This window comes from Mustela putorius, unplaced genomic scaffold (genome assembly GCF_011764305.1).
Source record: "Mustela putorius furo isolate JIRA1106 unplaced genomic scaffold, ASM1176430v1.1 tig00537350_pilon_pilon_pilon, whole genome shotgun sequence".
In the NCBI taxonomy this organism is placed as follows: Eukaryota; Metazoa; Chordata; class Mammalia; order Carnivora; family Mustelidae; genus Mustela; species Mustela putorius.
Window position 1 is genome coordinate 19,881,270 of NW_025422471.1, and position 15,192 is coordinate 19,896,461.

The window sequence follows — 15,192 nt, forward strand, 5'->3', positions numbered from 1 at the left end:
TTAACCATAATGTTTACAAAGTGATGGCTTAAAATCATGTATAGTAAACATCCTTGAATAGAATATTCTTTTCCTCACCTAAAATGTGTTAAGTCTTTTAAATATGTGGCATGGCCTGTAAGGCTAGCTACATATTTCCACTTAAAAAGTAACACAGTTGGGGTGCCTGGGTGGCTCAGTGGGTTAAAGCCTCTGCCTTCGGCTCAGATCATGATCCTGGGGTCCTGGAATGGAGCCACACATCGGGCTCTCTGCTCAGCAGGGAGCCTGCTTCCCCTTCTCTCTCTGTCTGCCTCTCTGCCTACTTGTGATCTCTGTCAAATGAATAAATAAAATCTTTAAAAAAAAAGTAACACAGTTTTTCAAGACTGAAAGAAAAGGGATAGGGAACTGGCTTATCCAATTCAAAGGAGAGGGTGACTAACTGGTGTCAAACAAGGGTTCAAATCTTGCCTCTTCCACTTATAGCCAGTAAAACAACATAAGCTGCTTAATTACTGAGTACCAACGGCTTCATACAGAAAACTGGAACAGATATATAGATATATAGATACAGATATATAGATATTCCTATAATATCTATCTTATAGGAATGCTAGAAGATCTGAAAATGACACATGGCATATGTTTGGCACAACTGCCTGGCAGTTTTCTCAATAAGTGGTATGTATTGTTAGGATTACTAGAGTCATGGAAAACTCTAGAATCGAGGCAAAGTACTCGCATACCAATGCCAAAGCAATCATGTGGTTTGACCTAAATTATATTAAAAACTAAAGAAATATATGTTATAAGATAATTCTAAGTAGAAATTACAATCTTATGAAATAGTTTAATTATTAAACCCTTCACATAGTATATGTTCTTTTGAAAGGAAACATAATCTTCAGCATTTATCCCATTAAATGCTACCAGTTTTCTGTTGTATTGTTTGTAAAAGTAAGTTGCTGAGAGAAGCCCTGGGAGAAAAGCACAGAATATCTATTTCATTGGAGAATAAGCTAAACACTGAATCTGAAAGACCTCTGCTAAAGTGTTGAAAGCATGGACTTCAGTGATTCATGTTTGGCATAGGAACTTAGGTCACTCAGAGGTGTTTTGCAACCTGTGTTTTGGCAGAACCTTAACTTCCAGCTTCACTCCACCCCCCAGAGAAAAATATATTCTAACCAAACAATTAACAAAAAACAAAAAACAAAAAACAAAAAAAAGAGGAGAAAACATCTTTCCCAGTAAACACTGAATGAACAGATGAGTATTTGTGAGGAACTCACTAACTCGGGGATCATCCAGAAAGTGTGTCGGCACACCAGGTCTTAGTTTCCAAAACATGCTGTACTGGCTTTTCCACCTTTAATAAATATCATGGAGCACCACTACGCATTCCAGGTGAAAGACAACATGTATACAGAACCATCAATTTTGTTTCAAACTGGCTGGAAGAGCAGAAGTTTGACTTGACAGGTTCTCTTGGGATGTTAATTCCCCAAGAGTATGTCAGTATTTCCTTGCTTAGGAAGCGAATGCTGTCAGGAAACTAAACCCAGTACTTTTTACAGCCAGCATACAGTTCTAGCCCATGGGGGCCCGGGCTGGCCAAGACTAGCAATGTTTTCAGCATGCATGTACCTTCCAGTGGCTTTACTCAATTCAGAATTGAAATTTGGAGGCACTTGGGAAAGAGAAAAATAAAACTTGGTTACTTGAGACCTAATTTTTCTAAATTTTAATGTTTATAAAGTTTTTTTTTTTTTTTTTTTTTTGGAGCACATGAATACATAATAATCTACAAAAACTTAATCCCAGAAAATATTCCTTGCCTTTTTTCCTCTTACTTCTTTTACTAGGTATGTGCAGATAAAAATTAGCAAATGCACTGTAATTTTTGTTAATGGTATTTAACATTTGCTGCTAAGATTCAATAATTGATTATTCCCAATGATCTATCATATGCGAAACCATTGATAAAGGTGATCATCAGAATAAAATTTTATACATAGTACTGTATTTCACAATGAAGTAACCCTCTAACAATGACATACATCCATTAATCAGCCTTTTTTGGTACATTTGTTCACTTACAAATCCATCAAACGCTCCATGATTTTAAGGCATGTTTCCCCAAATTGCCTAATTATCCAATGAAACATTTTGAGAGGTTTTTTTTTTTTTTTTTTTTTTTAAAGATTTTATTTATTTATTTGAGAGCATGAGAGAGGAGAAGGTCAAAGGGAGAAGCAGACTCCCCATGGATCTGGGAGCCCGATGCGGGACTCGATGCCCGAACTCTGGGATTATGACCCAAGCTAAAGGCAGTTGCTTAACCAACTGAGCCATGCAGGTGCTTTTGAGAGATCTTTTTAATATACCTTAACAAAATCCAGATACACAGGTTTATAGCATTTCTGGATCTAAATAGAAAGGGAATTCCACCTGTGAAAGGAAGCTAAGCCAATTTGACTTATTTTTGGTACCCAATCTGAGTTCTTGTGATCTCTGGTTTCTCTTCCGTTTGTTCTAGAACTCATTTCTAAAGCCTTTAAAGATTTATTTATTTGAAAGAGAGAGAAGGAGAGACAGAGATCATGAGAAGGGAGAGGGGCACAGGGACAGGGAAACAGAATCTCAAGCAGATTCCTGCTGGCTTCTTTCATTTTATATAATGTTTTTGAGGTTCATCCATTTTGTAGTATATATCAGTATTCTATTAATTTTTATTGCTGGATAATATTCATTATAGGTAAAGACCATATTTTATTTATCCACTTATTAGATGATGGACATCTGCACTGTTTTTACTCTTAGCTGTTATGAATAATGCTTTTATGAACATCTGTGTACAAGTGTTGCATGAGGATGTGTTTTCATTTCTTTTGGGTAAATACTTAAAAGTGAAATTACTGGGTCACACGTTAATTCTATGTTTAACAATTTGGGGAGCTGCCAAACTGTTTCCAAAGTGGCTGAACCATTTTACATTCCCAGCACAGTGAATGAGTTTCAGTTTCTCAACATCTTCACCAACACTTGTTACTGTCTATTTTTTTTGTATTATAACCACTCTAGTGGCTGTGAGGTGTTCACATGGTTTTGATTGGCATTTCCTTAATGACTCATGATTTTGAGCATCTTTTCATGTGCTAATTAGCCACCTTATCTGGATTCATGACTATTCAAATCCTGTGTACTTTTTAAAAAATTTGATTGTCGTGGGGTGCCTGGGTGGCTCAGTTGGTTAAGCAGCGGACTCTTGATTTCGATTCAGGTCATGATCTCGGGGTTGTGACATCCAGTATGAGTAGGGTGCTGTGTTGAGTGCCCAGTTTGCTTGGGATTCTCTTTCTCTGTCCCTCTGCCCCTCCTGCTCATGCTCTCTCTCTCTCTCTCTTTCAAATAAATAAAATATTTTTAAAAAATAGATCCAGAGCCCAAAATTTGATTGTCATTTGGATGTCTGTCTGGCTAAGTTGGTAGAGCAGGTGACTCTTGATCTCAGAGTTGTGAGTTCGAGCCCCACACTGGGCACAGACCTCACTAAAAAATAAAATAAAATAAAAAATTTGATTGCCTTTTTACAGTTAAGTTTTAAGTGTCCTTTATATATTCTGACTACAAATCTCTAAGGGAGCTATGATTTATAAATATTTCCCCCCAATCTCCCAGTTGTCTTTTCACTCACTTGGTGGTATCCTTTGGAGCACAAAAACTTTTAATTTTGATGCAGTCTAATTTATCTATCTTTTATCATTTATGCTTTTGGTTTGCTAACCCAAGTAACCACTGAATCACTCAGGATCATGAAGATTTACTCCTGTGTTTTCTTCTAATACTTTAATATTTTAAATTTACATTTGTGATCCACTTTGACTTACTTCTGTGTATGGTGTGAGGAGTTTAAATTCTTTTTTTTTTTTGGCATATAGATATCTTGGTGTCCCAGCATCATTTGTTGAATTGTCTTGGCCCCTTTGTCTAAAACCATTTGAACATAAATGTAAGAGTTCACTTATTTTTTTTTTTTAAGATTTTATTTGAGAGAAAGAGAGAGAGAGAGAACATGAGTGGGAAGGAGGGGCAAAGGGAGAAGCAGTTTCTACATGGAACAGGAAGCCCCACATGGGGCTCAATCTCAGGACCCCAGAGATCACGACCTGAGCCAAAGGCAGACGTTTAACTGACTGAGCCACCCAGGTGGCCCAAGAGTTTACTTTAATGTCATTTTTACCTAATTCTGTTTAGAAATTACATCAATTTAATCATATCTTTTGGGCAGAATTGCAATATTTTTTTCTTTTTATTGAAAATAACACGTAGTTACTCTATAATTATACACCACTTTCAAATACCTCAGTCTTCTTTATATCCAGAGCCCAAGAATTCTTTTGAATCATTTTGGTCTTACCATAATATTCTTCTTTTCAAAATCCACACTCATGATCATGACCTCTTATTACACTTAAACTGGGCTGTTAATAAAATTTCAAAATATGTCCTGAAGTTTTTGATAAGTAGAAGATATGTCATATATAGGTCACACTGAACTCACTGAGCTTTGAAAATTCTAGGGTCTATTTCAAAAAATGTGATCATTTCTACTGCTCACAATTGCATTCTTTTATAATTTTTTATTTTTTTATAAACATATATTTTTATCCCCAGGGGTACAGGTCTGTGAATTGCCAGGTTTACACACTTCACAGCACTCACCAAAGCACATACCCTCCCCAATGTCCATAACCCCACCCCCCTTCACCCCAACCCCTCTCCCCCCAGCAACCCTCAGTTTGTTTTGTGAGATTAAGAGTCACTTTACATTCTTTTATAATACGTATTCTTTTCATTCCAGTGCTAGACTGTATTTGTTTTTAAGATATTTTGTATGAGAAAGAAAAAAAAAAAGGAACCAGGGGCACCTGGGTGACTCAGGAACCAGGGGCACCTGGGTGGCTCAGTGGGTTAAGCCTCTGCCTTTGGCTCAGGTCATGATCTCAGGGTCCTGGGATTGAGTCCCGTATTGGGTTCTCTGCTCAGCAGGGAGCTTGCTTCCCCCTCTCTCAATCTGCCTGCCTCTTACTTGTGATCTCTCTTTCTCTGTCAAATAAATAAATAAAATCTTAAAAAATATTTATAAAAAAAAAAAAGGAACCAGATTTGATTTCAAATCCAAAGCACATGTGTCAAATGCAAAGAACTTAGTGGAGGGTGCTGGGGTTGCTAATCATCATAACCCATTTCTAGGCATAATTTATATTGGGTCCGGTGGGTATCTAGAGAATGTACTTTGCCTTTGGATATTAGACACCTTCCATTTTTCAAGATGTTAACGTGCTAAAAAGAAAAGTGTGACTTAGAATCAAGAAAATACGATAATGTCTCTTAGAATCTTATCCCTCGAAGCAGTTTGTGGAAAACACTTTTCTCTCATTGTAAAACAGCATATTTACTTAAACATATCCCCAGTCTCTCACCAGCCTTCTGTGTTCCAGAATTCTGAGATTGCTGCCACTCTTCTTTAAGGTTTTCTTTGCACCTTGCGATTGAATTCATTCTAGCCGGTAGGCAGACTTCTTTAGAGCTGTGAGGGTGCCTCTTACAATCATTTTGAATATTCTGGCCTTATTTCCCCTTATCCATATTCATCTCCCCATTTTCCATCTCAAGATGATTCTCCTTGACGGAAAAGCAAAACAGAAGCTGGAATTCAGCTTTTTGTATCTCCAGAATTGAACCATTGTCCTTGGGCAGAAGGCATGTTTTTCCTTTGCTTTTATGGCTTCAAAAAAATAATCGAAAGCAAGGTCTTTTTTCCTTTCTTTTATTCCATCCACATTTTTACAATGGACATAATTCTAATAAGACCATGTCATCCACTTGCACCTACGCTTAAAGAAGAAACTATATGTGAAATGCTTTGTACAGTGTCTGGCACTTGGTCAGCCACAGCAGTAGTCATCATTGTCCTTATTGTCATCATGATTGTTCTTACTAACCGCTCTGATTTTTCCTCTTGGAACTGGCTCCTTTAAAATTTGAAATATTTGTGCAAACTGAATGCCTTTTTAAAATAGTACAAACCTCTAATAACTGAAAAACCTCTTGACTTTAACCTTCATCACTAATTCATCACCATAAATTGCTTGTCTCTGTTCCCAGAGAAATCCAGGTTTCTAATAAAGTCTTTGAAAGAGAAATACTATATTTGCAGCAAACAGGAGGAACAAATTAAAAATTGGCTCCCATTCTCAAAGCTTTAAGTGAGTGCGCCCTGTTGCTTTCAAAAGATTTTATGTAAGATATTTAGACTGGAAAGTTGATCTCACAGGTGTGTACACTGGGTCTACTCATGCTTTGACAAAAAGAGTGGGGAAAGGAGTAAGTGGGGGGGGGGATTCCTGAAAAACTGGCAGGTTTAATGCCTAGTCAGAACTGTGGAACCATAGTAAACAAATATAAACTCGAGGCTAAAAAGAAATGGTTAAAAAATTCTAACCAAAAAATGATCCAACTCTTTCTTTTTCTCCTGAGCTTGCTTTCTTTGTCTTCACCATTTTATGAGCCTGCTTTACAAGTCAAAAATACAAGTTTTATCGCTATTGGTTTGTAATTTTTGCCACGTTCATAAATTTCTGAATTGTATGCTTTAATGATGAGGATAATATTAACAGCAGTAATAATTATATACACTCAGCTTAAGGCAACCTTCTGTATAAAGCCCCTTCCGACTCTCCTACATAATGCCAACCATTTCTTCCTTTGTGCCCTCATTGTAACTGTATACTTGTCCATCTGGCCGCCCAACACTTCACTGTTTATTTACAGTTCCCACCCCCTACTACCAGAGAGTAGCTTTTTGTAGAGGCAACTGTACTGGGGGATATATGGTAAATCTCCACAAATATTTGTATAATGACTCCATGAATAAAGAAATGATTTACCCAACAGTTGGCTACTTCGGCATCTTTTACTTATCTAGTTGACACAAAGTTTTTCATATTAGAAACTGGTGCTTTATACTGTAAAGCATGAGTATTTTGCTCCTCAGATCAGGATTGGTGTAGCAATGACACCTCCTCTTCCCCTTGACTTTCCTATTCCATCATTGTAATAATATGCAGTTAAGTACTAAGATAGCCCACGGAATAATTCCCTCTTCCCAGGGCCCTCTCTTTGTTACCTACATTTAGAGGAAGCCTCTGAAAACTTAAACTCTTGACTGTGCATCTTATGTGTCTTGGAATACCGTCTAACCCACTCAAGGGGGAGATTTTATATTTGCATTCACTCAGACTCCCAGAAATCCCATCTGGAGTTAGGTCTTTTAATAACATTTTGGAGCTATGATGAAATGAGGGCTATCCAAGACCCAAATTACAGTGTGGTTTGATTTAGTTCTTTGTTGTAAGGGTACCCTCCCCACACAAGTACTCTGCCTCTCTAGATCATATTTGTTTCAGTCATATCTTCAGGCAGAGGTTCTCAGTTTCTTTCAACCTCCTTCCAGGAACTGGGAAGTCTCTGGTCCCCTTTTTGGCAGAGCCCGTCTAGCCATCTTTATCCTCAGGTACCAAAATGATGGCTGCCAGGGCTTCAGCCCAGCTCCCATTTTTTTTTTAAATTTTTTATTATTATTTTTTAATTTTTTATTTTTTATAAACATATATTTTTATCCCCAGGGGTACAGGTCTGTGAATCACCAGGTTTACACACTTCACAGCACTCACCAAAGCACATACCCTCTCCAATGTCCATAATCCCACCCCCTTCTCCCAAACCCCCTCCCCCCAGCAACCCTCAGTTTGTTTTGTGAGATTAAGAGTCACTTATGGTTTGTCTCCCTCCCAATCCCATCTTGTTTCATTGATTCTTCTCCTACCCACTTAAGCCCCCATGTTGCATCACCACTTCCTCATATCAGGGAGATCATATGATAGTTGTCTTTCTCTGCTTGACTTATTTCACAGAAACCAGCTCCCATTTTTGCATGTGTTTTCCACTTCTGGTCAAAGGAGGTTATTTGTTTTGTTTTCATGTCTTATTTTTCTTGTTGTTTACTTGTTTTAAATTTATTGTTCAATAATTTCACTTTTTTCTTCTTTTTAAATACATGAATTTTTAAGGCTATAAATTTTCCTTTTGTACTGTATAAATTTTATACAGTATACAGTACATTTTTGTACTGTATAAATTTTACCTATAATCTATTAATTTTGATACATAACTTTCAATAAATTTTTATTTTAATAATTTAATTTTAATGTTAAAACTTAATTTAAAATTTGTAATAATTTCTTCCTTGGCCTATTAATTTATATCAATTCATATTAATTCCTTTGGGCATATGAGGTATTTAAAAACAAGTTTTGAAATTTGTGAACATATGGAACCTTTTTTGTTATCTTACTGTTAATGCTACCTTAAATTTTGTTGTCAGAGAATTAATGTAATATAATAATGAGTTTGTAGAGTAAGACTTGTCTTACAGCCTCTTTTATGGTAAGCTTTTGTAAACATATTCCTAGTGTGCATGACAATATATTGTGAAATACACTTGGAAGGGTAGGTTTCTGAATATGTCTGTTAGGTCAAATTTCGTTAATCACACCATTCCAATCTTCTATATTCTTGCTAACTCTTTTATGCTTACTGTAGCAGTTATAATTTTATCATAAAACCTCCTACTATTTGGACTTGTCAGTTTTTCATTCCAATTATATTAATACATGCTTTTTTATATTAAGAAGTCACATATCTCTATGTATACAAAATTGTATTATTCTCTTGGTGAAATAAAACTTTTGTCATTATAAATTAATTTTTTTATAATTCATATGGTTTAGTGTCTTAAAGTTTATTTTGTCTGGCATTAATTTTACACTAGATTTCTTTCTATTAGTTTTTAACCTGGCATATTCTTTTCTATATCCTAATTATAGCCTTTCTGTGTTTTTATCTTTTAGGTGTATCTCTTACAAACAGCACAGACATTATTTTTGAAGCCAATGTGATAATATCAATCTTTTAAGCAGAATGTTTGGTCTGTTTATATATTTTGATTGCTGATCTATTTGTTATCATTTCTACTGTCTTATCTTGTAATTATAATCTGTTCTATTTTTCCTGTGATTCCTCCCTGCCAATTTTTCTACACTTTTTGGATCGTTTCTGCTTTTATTTCCATTTTCCCTCTTTCACTATTTTTTAAGCCATATATAACCTTTAGTACCCCCCAACATTGTTACAATGATTTTTGTAAGTTAATCATCTCCCTCATCTTTCCATACAATACAAAAATGTAGAACACTAATTTGGTGAGTCTAATATCATCTTATATTTTATTGTTATTTATGTTTCTATACTTATACTCTTCTTTTGAAAAAAAAACATCATTACTGTTTTATATGCTCCGTATTTCTTAGGACATATTCCACGTATTTCAAAATGGTTTCTGGGGGCACCTGGGTGGCTCAGTCAGTTGAGCAAGACTCTCAATTTCGGCTCCAGTCATGATCTCAGGGTTGTGTGATCAAGCCCCACTTTGGGCTCTGCACTCAGTGGGGCTTCTGCTTGAGATTCCCTCTCCCTGTATGCCCCTCCCCCCAACTCACACTCACAAACACACTCTCTCTCTCAAATGAAGAAATAAAATTTTCTAAAAACAAATGTCTTTGAGGACCCCTGCTAGCTGTTGGTAGAGCATGAGACTCTTGATCTCAAGATTGTAAGCTTGGACCCCACTGTAGGTCTAGAGATTACTTCAAATCTTTTTAAAAAAAAATCTTTAAAATGTCTTCCTTCATCCTTCCTTCCTAAATCCAAGTCATTATGGGGTTTTAATTTCTTTTTTTTTCTTGCAGTACATCTTTCAGTTTTGTTTTGTCTGAAAATAGCCTATTTTGCTCTTTAGGCAAAATACTGACAATAACAAAAAATTGACAATAATTTACAGTCAGCATTTTGAAGATATTATTTCACTATTGCTGTTGAGAGGTGAGCCATCAATATCACTATCTTTCCTTCAGAGATCATTTTTTCTTTTTTCTCTAACAGCCTTCAAAATCTTTAGTTTGGTTTAAGTGTTCTGCACTTTCACAACAATGAATATAGGTGTGGATTTTTTAAAATTCATCTTTCTTGAGATTTGTTGAGATTCCTGAATTTTTGGATTGATGATTCTTTTGAGCTCTAAAAACTTAGCCATTTATCTCTAATATTGGCTCCCATTATTTTCTCTTTTCTCTTTTTGAAACTCAAATTAGATATCGTTAGACATTCTCATTCTGTCATACTTCCTATGTTTCTTTAACTCATTTTCATATTTTCCCTCAATGTCTCCCTCTTTGATGCAAATGCTGGTTTATTTTCTCAGATTTATCTTCCAGTTTATTAATTCTTTCTTCAACTGTATTTAGTCCATTATTTAACCTTTCCACTAAACTTTTACTTTCATTTCTATAAATTCTTTTCCTAGCCTGCTTTTATACTCTTTTAGTTTTACTCCTATTTCTTTTCTTTTTCTTTCTTTTTTTTAAGATTTATTTATTTATTTAAGAGAAAGAGAGAGAGAGAGAGAGCGCTTAAGGGAGGAGCAGAGGGAAAGACTCTTCAAGTAGACTCCGCATTGAGCATGGAGCCCGACTTGGGCCTCTGTCTCATGACCCATGAGATCACAACCAGAGCCAAAACCAAGAGTTGGATGCTTAACCAACTGAGGTGTTTCTGCTAACTTTAAGAATTTGTTTTGTTACCATAAGTGACTCTTAATCTCACAAAACAAACTGAGGGTTGCCGGGGGGAGGGGGGTTGGGAGAAGTGGGGTGGGGTTATAGACACTGGGGACGGTATGTGCTTTGGTGAGTGCTGTGAAGTGTATCTTTCTCTGACTGATTTATTTTGCTTAGCATTATACTCTCTAGCTCTATCCATGTCACTGCAAATGGCAAGATTTCATTCCTTTTTATGGGTCAGCAATATTGTATATATATACTACATCTTCTTTTTTTTTTTTTTTTAAAGTTTTTATTTATTTATTTGACAGACAGAGATCACAAGTAGGCAGAGAAGCAGGCAGAGAGAGAGGCGGAAGTAGGCTCCTTGCTGAGCAGAGAGCCCAATGCGAGGCTCGATCCCAGGACCCTGGGATCATGACCTGAGCCGAAGGCAGAGGCTTTAACCCACTGAGCCACCCAGGCGCCCCTATACTACATCTTCTATATCCACTCATCAATTGATGGATTCTTGGCTGCACCAGTGTGCATTCCCACCAACAGTGCATGAGTGTTCCCCTTTCTCCACATCCTTTCAGCACCTCGTTTCTCGTGTTGTTGATGTCAGCCATCCTAACATATGTGAGGTGGAATCTAATTGTAGTTTTGACTTGCATTTCCCTGATGATGAGAGATACTGACCATCTTTTCATTTATCTGTTGGCCATCTGTATATCTTTAGAGTAAGTTCTATTAATCTCTTCTGATCGCTTTTAAATTGGATTATTCATTTTATAGGTGTTGAGTTTTTATATGTTCTTTATATATTTTGGATACTAAGCCTTTATGAGATATACCATTTGCAAATATCTTCTCCCACCATGTTTGCTGCCTTTTAGTTTTGTTGATTGTTTCCTTTACTGTACAAAAGCTTTATTTTTGTTTACCAGTTCTAGCAGTTTTTTGGTGGATTTTTTGGGATTTCTATATATAATATCATGTCATATGCAAATAGTAAAAGTTTTGTTTCTTCCTTACTGATACAGATGTTTTTTATTTCTTTTTGTTGTCTCACTGCTGTGGCTTTACATACTTTTTGAATGAATAGTTAGATAACTATATAATTCAAGTTTATCTCTAATACCTACTCATTGCATCTGCTTTTTCTTTTTATCAGGGTGCATATTTTTCCCTTCAAATTTGGTATTCAAACATCTAACCTTCTTTAAAGTAAAATTCCTGTTATGCTGGATTGTTTCTTCTTTGCCCTATCATTTACTCAGGCTAGGAGGCTAGAGCAGAGACAATTAACTTCCTGGACATTCTGAGCTATTTGTGCTAGCTGTCTACAAGGGGCGGCCTTATTTCTTCTAGGTTTGCCAACAACCCAAAGCTCTTGTCTCTTTATTTAAAAGATCATCAGTTGGGCCTCTCAGGACTAGAATACTGATTTTTAAAGAAATTTTTATTCTGTTAGATGTCTAAAAAAGCTTGCTTGGGCACTCAGCTCCTTGTTTTCACTGGTGTAAATTTCTTGGTATTTGGTGGGCTTGCTTTATAATTTGTGGTTTGAGGTTGTGGCTATTTCCTTGTTTACTAAACATGGAGTGCTGCCCCTTCAACTTTTCATTAATTTATTATTCAACTTAACCCATGTTAAGTTGAATATTGTCATCAATATTCTCACTTCTAGGAAACACTGCACCTTTTCAACATCCAGTTCAGACTTTTTTCCACAACCACAACTCATCCTGCTATCTCTAAAGATTATTAACTTTAAGCTGGGAAACAAGAAAATCATCTGATACTTTTCTCCCCATAATTTGGGCATCACCACATGATATTTCAGTGATTGAGCTCTGGGACCAGTTATATGAAAACAAATCCATGATTATAGTAATATCAAGTGGGCGGCCTAATTGCCTAAATATCTAACTTGGATTCCTTTATATTATTGATTTATAAGCAACAGGGTTTTCAAGTTGTAACAGATTTAAAAATATCTAATTTCATAAATTTCCTTTGTGACCAGTGAATATATTGTAACACGGCATATCTGGCTAGATAAGCTGTCTGTATCAACAGAAACTAGCTAATTAAGCCATTGGTATCAAACTTACAATCTTTGTTTTCTTAGGACACTGTTTCTACCTAAGGGAACCAGTCAACAATGGGCTCCTATCCCATAATAATGTACTTTAACATTATGTTCTCCTCTACCTCAACAAGTATGTTTCCTATAATAAAATACATACAATAAATTTTAAGTTCTTTAAAAGCAATGTAAGTGTGATTGGTTTCTACCATATATATTTTTTTCTCTTGTATACTTATTAGACCAGAGTATAAGATAATCAATAAAAGAGAAAAAAAAAAGCAGAAATATTTTGCTCCTAATCTCTTTCCTAAAATTATGACAAATTCATGGTTTTTTTTACTTTGTTTTTAGCCTATTTTAGATGACTTAATACTCTCTTTAAATCAAAATCTAGGAGCTTTTATTTAAGTTTAATCAAATCTACATTGGGGAGACAAGAGGAACCAATCTGGCCAAATTTTAATATGCTTTCCAAGTGTGGAAGGTAGCTTGGTGTAGGGTTACAATGATCCAACATTTCTGAAATCTTTGGTGGCATTATCTATTGTTGGGAGTGGAATTTTCTTCCCTTTCCCATAATTATCTGAACATTATGTCACTTTCGTATCCTGAATGTTTAATCAGTTCTGCTATAGTACTTGTTTGGAAAAATGAAAATTTGTTTCAAAACGATTTGAGTATAACATGGATTTTATGTTTCTTTATGTGTAATTTTGACTGCAGGAAACAGGTAAACATAGACAACTGCACCTAAGCTTAACAACCAGATGAGTAGGAATCTACAAAACATACACATGCACAGGTATCAGTTTTTAAAGACTACCAACTTCTTCAGTTTACCGCATGTGTAATGAGACAGGTACACTGATAACATCTGGTGTTACAACTTTTAATCCCATGTCAACTAAGCTTCCTTCCTCCACTTCACACAGTAACCAACAAGCTGCAGTCCTTGCAAAGACCACTTCCACAAACCAACTTCAGGTCTGCGTCAATGCCACATTTAGCTTGGTATTTATACACTTCTTAACCATACAACATGTGTAAAACTGTGCTACCAGTTTTATTAAGTTCTTCTTCGTTTTTAATAAGTCATTGAGAAAATGTTTGAGTGCTGTGATCCTCACCCCATTTCTCACTTAATATAGGTATTTTGTAAATTAAACTTACTTGTTTTGAGATAATTGTAGGTTCACATGTAGTTCTAAGAAATAATACTGACATAGACAATGTATCCTTTACCCTGGTAACATCTTGCAAACTATAGTACAATATCACAAGCAAGATATTGTTATTGACATAGTCAAGATATAGAATTATTCTACCACCACAGGGAGGAATCCTCTCTGTTGCCATTTATTAAGCTCCTCCTATATTCCTCTTGGTCCCCCTTCTCCATCTTTAACCCCTGGCAACTACTGCTCTTCATTTTTATAGTTTTGACACTTCAAGGATGTTTATAAATGGAATCTACACTGTATAACCTTCTAGGTTTGGCATTTTTCACACAGTATAATTTCCTAGAGAGCCATTAGAGTTATTACATGTATCATTGTTGTATTGTTATTGTTGTTGTTGTTGTTGTTTAACTGCTGAGAAGAATTCTGTGGTATGGCTATGCCACAGTTCAACTACTCAGGATTGAAGAGCATCTGGGCTATTCCCCGTCTGGGGCTATTACAAATAAAATTGCCAACGCATCCATGTAAAAGTTTTTGTGTGAATGTAAGTCTTGATTTCTCTGGAATAAATTCCCAGAAGTGCAAATTCTGGACTGTTTGGAAGTTGTATGCTCAATGTAAGAAACTGTCAAACAGTTTTCCAAAGTAGCTGTACTACTTCACATTCCCAACAGCACTGGACTTATTTGCCATCTTTTTACACATTTCAGTAAAACATGTCTTCATGCTTTTTGCTTATTCTTGAATTGGATTGGCTTGTTTTTTCACTGTTAAGATTTTAGGATTCTTTGTATTCTAGATACTAGTCCTTTGTCAGCTATGCAGATAGCAAATTTCCCTCACTACCCTGTCCATAGCTTGTTTTTCCATGTTCTAAACAGGATCAAAAGTTTTTTACTTTGAAAGGGACTAATTCATCAATTTTGCCTTTATGGCTCTCATGCTTTGGTGTCAAGGCCCCATGGCTTCTGTTGAACAATTTTGCATCGTGCATGGTTTTTAGGCATGCACATGTCACATTATAGCAGAACTGACTGTACTTGGGAGAAACAATAAAAAACTATTAAGGTAGCAAACTTATCGTCTTAAAATAAGCTGTTGTTGGCTCAGTGAAATTCTGAAATCCCAACTAGATTCTGGGCCTCCATCTAAAACAATCTGGAAAATCTGACTTTAAGTCTGGTTGTGTACTGCACTAAGTTCACCAGAG

General features: G+C 35.8%; 1 pseudogene; it reads left to right on the plus strand.

Moving 5' to 3' along the window:
- The window catches only part of LOC101681633, a 77,941-nt pseudogene that overhangs the window by 50,164 nt on the left and 12,585 nt on the right, over positions 1-15,192 (plus strand).